This window comes from Brachypodium distachyon, chromosome 2 (assembly GCF_000005505.3).
Source record: "Brachypodium distachyon strain Bd21 chromosome 2, Brachypodium_distachyon_v3.0, whole genome shotgun sequence".
Classification (NCBI taxonomy): domain Eukaryota; kingdom Viridiplantae; phylum Streptophyta; class Magnoliopsida; order Poales; family Poaceae; genus Brachypodium; species Brachypodium distachyon.
Genome location: NC_016132.3, coordinates 37,032,159 through 37,042,647, shown reverse-complemented (window position 1 = coordinate 37,042,647; position 10,489 = coordinate 37,032,159). Strand labels below are relative to the sequence as shown.

The 10,489-nt window shown below is 47.3% G+C and overlaps 1 pseudogene; it reads right to left on the bottom strand.

Moving 5' to 3' along the window:
- Positions 1 to 1,573: 1,573 nt before the first annotated feature.
- Positions 1,574 to 10,489, bottom strand: LOC106866119 (annotated as a pseudogene).

The following is a 10,489-nucleotide window of genomic DNA, read 5'->3' as shown; positions in this document are numbered from 1 at the left end:
GCATAGCCGGACCCCCCGCCGGACGAGTCCTCGTCGTCGCCGTAGCAGAACTCCTCGAAGTTGTCGGAGGCGGCAGGCTCATACTCGAGCTCGAACTCGACCTCATCAGGATCTTCTTCGTCGGGGATGGCCGCGTCGTCGTCAACGCGCAGTGGGGAGTCATGTACCGTGAACTTGTCCTCGAAGGAGGGATCCGAGTTGGTGTCGAATGAGATGATCTCCACTGCCGCGTCGAGGGGGATGAAATCCGACATAGTGTCGTGACCTAAGGAGTCAGAGATATGGGAGACCGAGTGAGAGTCAGAGGAAGAAGAGATTGAAGATGAAGGGGCGCGTAGAGATAAACAAAAAACTTTTCCTACGCGAACTCCCAAGATCTAGCCGAGGTAGAAGGCCACGAGGATTACCACTAGACGCGCAGTTGCGGATTATTGATGCGGCGCCTTGATGCAGTGCAGTCCCTCGATCCGATCCAGCCGATCCAATCCCGCGATCGTCGAAGTGCTGAACGTACAGCACCTCTGCCGGTATCCACACGTGCGAGGAGGAGCTCCGGCGGCGGACTGCTAGGTCCGGTGCGACGGTTGAACTGAATCGGGCTAGGGTTCTCAACGCATGAGAGTGGAAAAACCGTGCCCCTTAGGCATCCCACGCCCCTGCTTATATATCGAGTGGAAGTGGGCTCCAAGCCTTGTGGCCCATCCACCATGCGAGTCCAACTCGCATTGTCAGCCCAATTCCAGTTCGGGTCCAACCCGACCAAATACTTGCTCCCGCTCTTAAGTGTGTGACCCCGCAGGCTCATGGCGACTTGGACACGATTGGAGTCCGACTCACAATCGATCAATCGGTAGCGGCTCCTAGCAGAACGTGCCGACTCCCAAGTACCATCGAGTCATGACGACGTACCTTCCAATGTGACATACGTCTTAGTCCCTTTTGCCTCACGATATACCTTGTCGAACTATAGGCGATTAATCGTCATCCCTTTAATAGTTCAACTCTCTTCTCGATCTGTGATATACGATTCATCCGACTAACTCTTAGTCGATCGACTCGGTTAACAGTTAACCAAGTCGCGCATGGCCATGCTTCCTGAATCATATCACTCGAGAGGGCCCAGAGAATATCTCTCCAGTCGGAGGGGCAAAATCCCATCTTTGTTATCCACATCACACAGCTTGATTCTCAGTCAACCCGAACTCTGCCTTTATAACTGCCCTGTTACGGAACAACGTTTGACAGAACCTAAGTTGGTGATCCACAACTCGGATTGTGCGATAACCTCAGGTCTAAGGATTACATTGATTGAGACATGCAAATGACGACCTACTCGTTGCATCTCAATATGGGTCAGTCCGACTCGCTAAACTCTTTAGCCGAGTCCGTGTAAGCTGGAATGACATCACCATGCCCATGACAAGTGGAACCGAGTCATCAGCCAACTTTCACATTAGTCTAGGTTATGTGTCCAGCACAACCTCAATGACTAAGGACAATTTAGTATGAACAACATGAATACATAGTTCCACAATCAAATCACATATTCAATGATACATATCAGATGTTCAAATAAGGACAACTTAATAATATTTATGAATACATTGGGAATTACATCATACATGATTGCCTCTAGGGCATATTCCCAACAGAAGAGGTGTACGAGAAGCGAGGTTTGAGACCTGAGAGACGGGCAGCTGGACTGCCGATGGCCGAAACTCCAACAGCGGCGGCACCGCTCCGGATCGCGGCAGTCGGCAACTTGGTGGTCAGTAGCAAGGCAGCGGTGGCAACGTCTAAGGAAGTTAGGGCTTGCTGGAATTGGCGATGAGAGAGGGCGCGACGGGGAAGGCAATATATAGGGCGAGGGGGAGGCTAGGGTTTGGGCGTAGCTTAAAGGATTCACGGGTTGGACCGAAGAGACTGTGGCTTGCGAATCAAGTGCAACAACGTTTGGCAGAGGAGGATCGCTACCCGTGATGGGCGAATCAAACCTAGGAATCGGCGAAGAAGAGACATTGTGAGATAACCATTGGACCGGTACAAAAGGAGATGGCAGGATTCCTGGGGCGAGAACGTCGAGGGTGAGAGGGCGCTTACGGAAACTTGATGTGGGATCCGGAGCAGGGCCATGCAGAACGGAGGACACGTGTTGGCCTGGGACAGGGCCATGAGGTGCGCGTGAGCGGCTGGCGGCAGGAAGGGCAGAAGCAATAGCCGACATAGGAACTGACGGAGCAGCTCTAGGTCCAACAGACGAAGCACTGTCCAGACCAGGCACGGGGCAACCTTCCAACGCTTGACGCAGCCCAACAAGAGGAACCGGACAAGACAGCCGGGCGCTCACGTCAGGAACTGCGCAGTGAGCACAACCCGACATGGGTGAACTCCGTTGACCAGTAGAAAAGGCCGGGGCACCGTCAGAGTAAGCAGGCAAGCGTGTTGCACCCTCGGCGGGAGAACAGCGGGAGAACGACAAAAAGAAACAGGGCCCCTCGGGCCCCGCAAGAAGACAAGGAGAATTTGAATTTTGAAACCCGGCTTTTGGCGGACCCTCATGGAAGCCAAGAACGAAGGACCTGTTTGGTTGGTGCCCTGAAAAATAGTTGCCTGGTCGGGAGTCTCCCTGAGACATGACTGAGTTGTGTTTGGTTGTCGTCCTGGAGGATCAAATGCTTGCCTGGCCTGACAACAGGCAGCGTCGTTAGCCTGGCTCAGGCCTAGGAATTCGGAGGCCTGGACACAGCCGGCAGCAGCCTGAGATGCAAATCCCATTTAATTTAAGACGAGGGTGGGCGGCAGCAGCTTTCAAAGCTCTGCCATGTCAGAAGGCAGCTCCATTTATTACTAGTTAATATGTTAAACACTTTCAGCCACGAACCAAACGTTCATCTTGTAAGGCTGCCTGACCAGACAAAAAGACTCAACATCTCAGGTCCTATTCAGGCACCTGATTCAGGGTAGCAACCAAAACAGGCCGAAGACTCCATGACGGACACCTTGCAGCGAAACAATGAAATTGGCGACTTGCAAATTGGCTACTGAAATCGAGAATAAACTGGAACCAAACGAGCGAAGGATGGGGGATTCGAAGGCGGAGCCAAGCCAGAAGTTTACCAGGCTCTCAATCGTACCTAGAGGTTGCACCTGAGAGATCCAGACCGAGGTTGGAGAGCATCGAGGCGATCTCGGGGACAGCGGGAAGCACACAGGAGAGGCGAAGTTGCTGAGGGCGAAGTGCAGGAGCGCGTCTCCCGGAGACAGCATGGCAGGGGCTTCAAAGGCTTGCGGACGACGGCGCAGGATGGTCGGAGTCGACGGAGAAAGGAAGCCGTCCGCGTCGGGGGAGCCGCCAGAGGACGACATCTGGACTTAGCCGCAGAGCTTTCAGGGATCAAGGCCCCAAGGTGGACGGCGGTTGAGGCGGCCGGAGTGACAGCCGCGGGGCTGAGGTGGACAGTGGGTGGGGCGGCCGGAATGGCGGCCACGAGGCGGAGGAGCTGCCGCCTGCCGGGGAGCAGCAATGGGAGGGGGTGGTGGCCGTGGCTGCCGGAGTGGCAGCCGCGGGAGACGCCGGATGGAAGGGAGAACTATCCCATGGAATGGCGGAGCGGTTTCAAGGTGCCGAGCACCGATGAAGGACGACACGGAGGGGTGTGGCCGCCGGCGCCGGAGTGGCGACCGGCGCGGGGGGCTGCTCTCAGCTCCTCATGTGCTAGAATTTCCCGAGTCAACATGATAGCTACTTGTTAGAATCCACACGACATATGTTTTTTTCTTTCTATGACGGCCTCCTCCGCACTAAGAATCGTTGTGGAGGTGGGCTCACCTTGTCAGCATGGTTGAATAAGCCTTTGCTATCGTGTCTCCCATTTTTACGGCAAATCATCGGAATATACGGAAATAGAATGAATCTGGTGACTTGAATGGAACAAAATAAAACAAGCAGACAATCTCTCTTTCATCAAACAGGTACAAGATGAACTCAAAATGCTTAGAACCTGACAACAGCAGGCGAATAATAAGTCCTAACTCTTCGCAAAAAAAAGAGAGTAATAAGTCTTAACTTAAACAGGGTTCCACAATAATACTGTTAAGTCTCAACTTAAAATCCCATTGTTTATGTCCACAAGTTCCTGTGCTTCTTTCACGAGGGAAGCCAGACTCCTGAAAGGCTTGGATGTCGTCGCGCTCGCGCCATCTTCTGTGATGTCGAAAACCATGGAGCCGTCAACGATAAACATGTCTTTCGAAGCACTGGACAGTGCATCCATAAAGCTCTCCAGGTCTTGTTTGACGTAGCTGCCTCTGTGTTTCATCATTGATATGAACATCTTACAGGCCAGCTTCACAATTTTCAGGCAGTTGGGCCTGGGGTGCATATTTTTTCTTACAATCTTCTCGAGCTTCCTTGGAGAGCAAGATGAACCATCTCCAGGAGCAATCACATCAAACTGATGAGCAAAATCTTGATCTGCACTGAACGTGTCGCATACTGTCACACAAAGGGATAACATGCATGTTGTCCTGGTCATTATCTTGTGAATCACCACACTGGTTTTCTACGTCAGTTTCTGGTTTCGTGGACCTGACTTGATTAACTTCTTTCCGTATATGTTCCTCTTCTGATGCCCAACAAAATATCTCTTCGAACACCTACAACGGCAAGAATCGATCCAGTTTGACGAAGGTAAATAATTAAAAGTATGGTCACGCCTTATTTGATATTTTCCTAAGAATAAGCAAGTGTTGCGCATCATATCGTAATCAATGATGACCAAAATCATCATTAGATCCTCTAGTTTGCGGGACAAAGGCATGGCCAAGTAAAAGAAACATAATTACCCAAACAACAAGCAGGGGGTAGTTTCGATATATCCACCAATACAAGATTTGAAGGGAACCCCACACTTGGTGTTGACAATCGAGGAGAATAAAACAAATGGTGCCACCGATTACCCTTGGAACTGCATTGGTCATGGCGTTCTTTAGCTTTCTGAGACTTTCATCATCATCGGTGTAATGAATACACAAATATTCCAGGATTTTTGCTGTGGGTAATCGGCATCTGCCCTTTTCAACAATCATTGTAGCCAGATTATCAACAGCACGATCATTTTCCTTCATGATAATCGTGGCATTTGTTTCAATTTCAGAAGACAGAGCCACCAGTGCCCATCCTGCTTTGGTCCGTTTGTCCTCCTTGTTCTTGTTATCATCAGCCATGATGTCTACTAGCATCGCAATGAATTTTTTTCTGCTTGCAGTACCTAGAACTGAAGATGTATCCTGGTGAAGGTTTGAGAGAATCCAAATAACTTGTTTCTGCATCTTCTCATCGCATTTGTCACACTCAAGAATGATCTCCATGTTGCTGATGGCTTCCTTACTGCTTGAGATTTCATTACGCAGCTTCTTGCCTGTCTGCCCTGTAGCAGCCGTGAGCTTGGACATCACCTTCAGTGAACCCTCTACAATGCTGTACCATGCACCATGATCAATGTGGTGGAGTAGGTCTGTGGTCAAAGGCACCATGATCTTTCGGAGAAGACATGGAGTGTCGAGCATGACTCTGCAGTTTTTATCGTTTGCCGCGAGCTTCCGAAGTATACGAAGGCCTTGCACCACGAGTTGCTTGTAGGCATCCAGAAGGTCAGTATCACTATCGTCATTCGTATGATCATCTGATGGCTCCAGAAAGAGATCAGCTGCTGCGAACCAATCTTCTTCGAGTGTCTCTACTAGCCAGTCTCGCTGACAAGGTTGGAGTAGACAGTATTCTTCAAATGTGTCGATCAGGGAAGATATGTAGTGGATCCCCCTTGGGAACTCCTCCAAATGGATGTCAAGAGCAATGTGGGCCAGTATCCTCGCGGCACACACCCTCATCTCTCTGTTATATATGCTTCTAGAACTCAATGTCTGCAGCAGTTTCTGGAGTATGTCGGCAGGTGATGCAGACGTGATCAGATATTTCTTCAGTATATTCTCATCCATGTATCTGTTCAATACCCTTCGAGGTTGTACTATATTTCCCCCCGATTTCCAGACAACTTTCTCCAGTTGTTTGGCGAATGCGTCCAGGATCCTTAACCCGGAGAGGTAATCATCAGGTAACTTAGACCTCATCAGGTCCACAGCATATGTAATGAGGTTCCTTCCTCTAGAAAATGATGGGTTATTTTCACATCCACTCATCGTTTCGTTCAAGTAATCTGAAATTGGAATGCGAGTCTGATCACCAAATTCTCTTTCTTCAATTATTGTATTCACTACAGATCCCTTTGCGAAACCAAAGATAGCCTTATAGCAGAAAATCACACCCTGGAGCAGAGCAAGGGCTGAGATTAACAACCCAAACATGTAGATAGCCGCCAGAGGGCACAACAGAATGCAAACCACCAGTACTTGAGCAATCTCTACGACAGTTGCTAACAACTGGCGTTTACGCTGCAAAGGGTTGTGGCGCAACACGGCACGTCGTACAGATAGAACGGCCTCAATTCAAAGCATAATATAGCTCAGCTTTTCAGTCAGAAAGACATCGAAGATCCTGTTTTTCTTTTTTAGATCCAAATTAGATACGGGCAAGATAAGATTTGACAAACTATCTATTACTCCACATGCGTCCACGTAGGATAAATAATCTGGAGCAGACTATTGCTTATATAAGAAATTCTAATTTTAACGCTCAACATGGGCAATTGTTAATCTGGAGCACACAGTACAGCTCTTCTATGTAGACGTGAGCCAATCCAATCCGGTTTGCATGGGGACATAGAGTTATGTTTGCACGTTTCCAAGCGATGAGGTCATTGCTGATGTCAGCAACCAAAATTGATACTGTTCAAGTTTGTTGTTTTGCCTAGATTCAAATTAGGTCAACACCTGATGTATGTTGTTGTAATGAATCAACAAGACTAGAGACAATCAATTTTTATTGAGTGAATATATAGTTCAAGTTTATTAAATATGAAATAGAAAAATAGGGCCTGTTTGGTTCGTTTTCTGTAAAGCCCAAAAATAACACTAATTTTTTTACAAATTTGATTTATATACGAAACTTAAACTGACGCCAAACAATGAAATCAAAATTTAAATAAAATGATAGTCGGATTCCTTTCCATATCATAGAGTATATAGTGAAGTTTCACCGATGCTAACGTAGCATGACTCGAATATCAACATGCAAGGATTACTTACGTGGGTTTGTTGGCCGGTATTGGAAAAGATGCCAACAGGAGTAAAACAAAGACGAGGATAATATATATGTTTGAACTGGCAGTGCCAAGAAAGCTGATGGCCACTGGAAGCAACGACAATGGAAGGGCAGATTCGAAGGAATCAAAGAATACTTATGTAGGCATGCATGGCCTCAAATTAAATGAGTAGGCAGACCAAATCCAGTGTGATATGTGTGGCGATAGAATGTTTTAGCAACACTTGATGAATACACATGAAGTTGCATTGGCTTAGACGAACAAGTTAATTATATAGGCAATTAAAGTAAAATAATCATGCATGGAATAATCTATAGGCATTATATTGCACACAAGAAATACATCACTGCACCAAAGATGAGCATGATAGAGGAAGTCACCAACGGTAATTACAAGCCATGAATGTTCTGATTTAATTCTTCGTGAAAATTCTCACAAAGAATTATTGATGAAAACAAAAAAGCTACAGATTAGTACGGAAGTCTATCGATCATTTCCTCAATCTTCCGATCACACACCGAGTCCTTACCAACAACTAATATATATAATGCATTTTTAACCAAACTAAAATCATGTACGACCAAATTAAATCCAACATGAAGGAGAAGAACCGACAGAAAAAAGTCAAAAACAATACCAAATAAGTTTTCATTTAATGTATTCTACCTACATAGATTTTCTATAATTGAAATGTCTATATCTAACACCACACGAACATCTCCAAATCAATATTATATAAAATAAAAAAACAAATGTAAAACACATGAAAAATCTAGCAGCACAAATGTGCGGGTCAGTTAACTAGGTACTTTGTAAACAAGGGTGGAACGAAAAGACCATAAACAAATTGGAAAGGCCAAATAAGAGAAGTACAAAGAGGCTAGATAATAAGCAGGACTTATGCATGAACAAAATGGTAACAAGACTAACCCAGCCGTCTGCACGAGGGTAATGAATGTAAGACACCAAAAATCCTTCTTCTGCGGCATAGAGACGAAGCCACCAAGAAGAACCACAGTGGTCCAGGAAAGCACCAGGAAACCTAGGCCCTTGACGGCCATGGACAGGTAACCAACGAACAGGGCATACAGGTTGGCATACTGTACTTCCCTCCAGCCGATGTCGTCAACGAACTTTCCACGACGGCGTGGCATTCTTGCCCACTGATACAAGAGTCGATGTCAGTCCGATGTGATTTAGCATGTGAATATCTACCCTCCAAAATTATGGATATAAGTGTGTTGGAAGACGAAGAAGATGATACTCTAGCTAACTAGCTAGAACATTAAATGAGCTACCCTTCTTTGCACAAAAGAGAAAAGGCAGGAAAAGCTGAGAATATCGCATGCTCCTCTATGCACTCAAGGTATTGATCTCACCTCTGCACTGCAACAACTGGAGGTCCTCCTGCTCTTTGGAGGGAAAGCCATCATCATGGCATGTTTTATTAATCGAGGAATTACATGCTTCGTGATTACATCCAACAAGGAATCCCGAGTGTCATGATGACAGACATTAGTCAAAGACCTCTCCGTGCGACCGGCTAAATTATGAGCCACCATATTAAATTAACTTCCCTAGGACAATGTTCAATGTTCAAACACAACATCCACGAAATTATGACAAATAAACATGCAGATTGGGGCGAAGGTATTACCTCCCATCTTCATCGTTTCAGCCACCTCCATGCAGTCGGAATTGACTACCAATCTGACCAACTCAGCCAAGTTCAGGTTCAGGCCATCGCGGAGCGCTTGAGCTTCTGCCGGTGCCGCATCTTCTACAAAGGAGAATGTAGAGCTTGACGCTGCGAGGAAGAACCCATGGTCATCACGGAGGATGACTGATGAGTGAACGGTTATGAGTACGCAGGTGCAGCCAGCACCTGAGCGAACGAGCGACGATCTCCCCGAACCGTTCCATGCCAAGCCCCGATTGAAGCCCCCACCCGCACAGGAGGAGAACTCGGCCGTCTCCAGAAATGGTCGAAAAGGGAGTCCAGCGAAAACCCTAGACGAGGGCGTGAAGGAGGGGAATGGGAGGGGATGGGTACCTGAGGAGAGATGTGAGGAATATCCACACCCCGTTCCCCTGGTGAGGTGGCTGTGCCACGAGTCGAAGAAAGCACGGATGAACGTGGCGAAACCCTAGCCACAACCTGTGGATGTACCCGTCCGACCGCAGGGGGCGTGCCAAGGACGGACGTACCCCGCACAGGAATAGGAGATGGTATCACACGCACCAAAGGACGTTCACATGATCCAGCGCTACCGATCGCCGGCGACATCGCCGGTGGAAGGGGAAGCATAGTGCCGGTCCACGTGAGATTTCGATTTCGATTTCCTCCTGGGAAGTACTCCTGTAGTCTTGTTTGCTAGTTAATGTGAGTTCTGACCCTCTGAATTGCATGAAGGCTGTGTCGGACTAATGTTCGTTCTGTATAGGTGCACGTGATCATGACAATACTGGTGAACACTTCATTCTACTTCCTTGATCCATAAAAGTATCGCTCATGTTGTACTAAGTTAGTATAAATTTGATACTAAGTGGGCGACATTTTGTATGGATTAAGAAAAATGGAGCAAAATGACCATAAGAAAATTCGAAATGCGAAACAAGATAAGTACGAAGAAAATGGTAACAAGACTAACCCAGCCGTCTGCGCGAGGGCAATGAATGTAAGACACCAAAAATCCTTCTTCTGCCGTATAGAGGCGAAGCCACCAAGAAGAACCACGGTGGTCCAGGTAAGCACCAGGAAAACCAGGCCCTTGATGGCCATGGACATGTAACCCATGAACAGGGCATAGCTGTTGGCATTCGCTGCTTCACTCCACCAGTGGTCATCAACAAGCTTCGCACGGCGTGGCATTCTTCCCCACTGACAGAAGAGCATCGATGTTGATTTAGCGTCTGAATGCTCGATCGATCTGCTTTCCAAAATTTTGAACATGTAGGCGTGTTGGAACTTCGAAGGCGAAGAAGATGAAACTGGGTCTAGCTAACTCTAGCTAGAAAGAACATTAAACGTGCTATCTTTGCACAAAATTGTGCTCCTTCCTATCCTAAATTGTTGTCGTCGTTTTAGTTCAAATTTGAGCCAAATTTAAACTAAAACGACGATAAGAATTTAGAATGGGACAGAGTACTATGCTAACACTCACTCCTCCCGTGCAATCAGGGCCGATTGATCTCACCTGCACCAAGTGGATTATTGAGGTCGTCCTGCTTTCTTGTTTTTTGAGGGAACGGAGGTCGTCCTGTTTAGA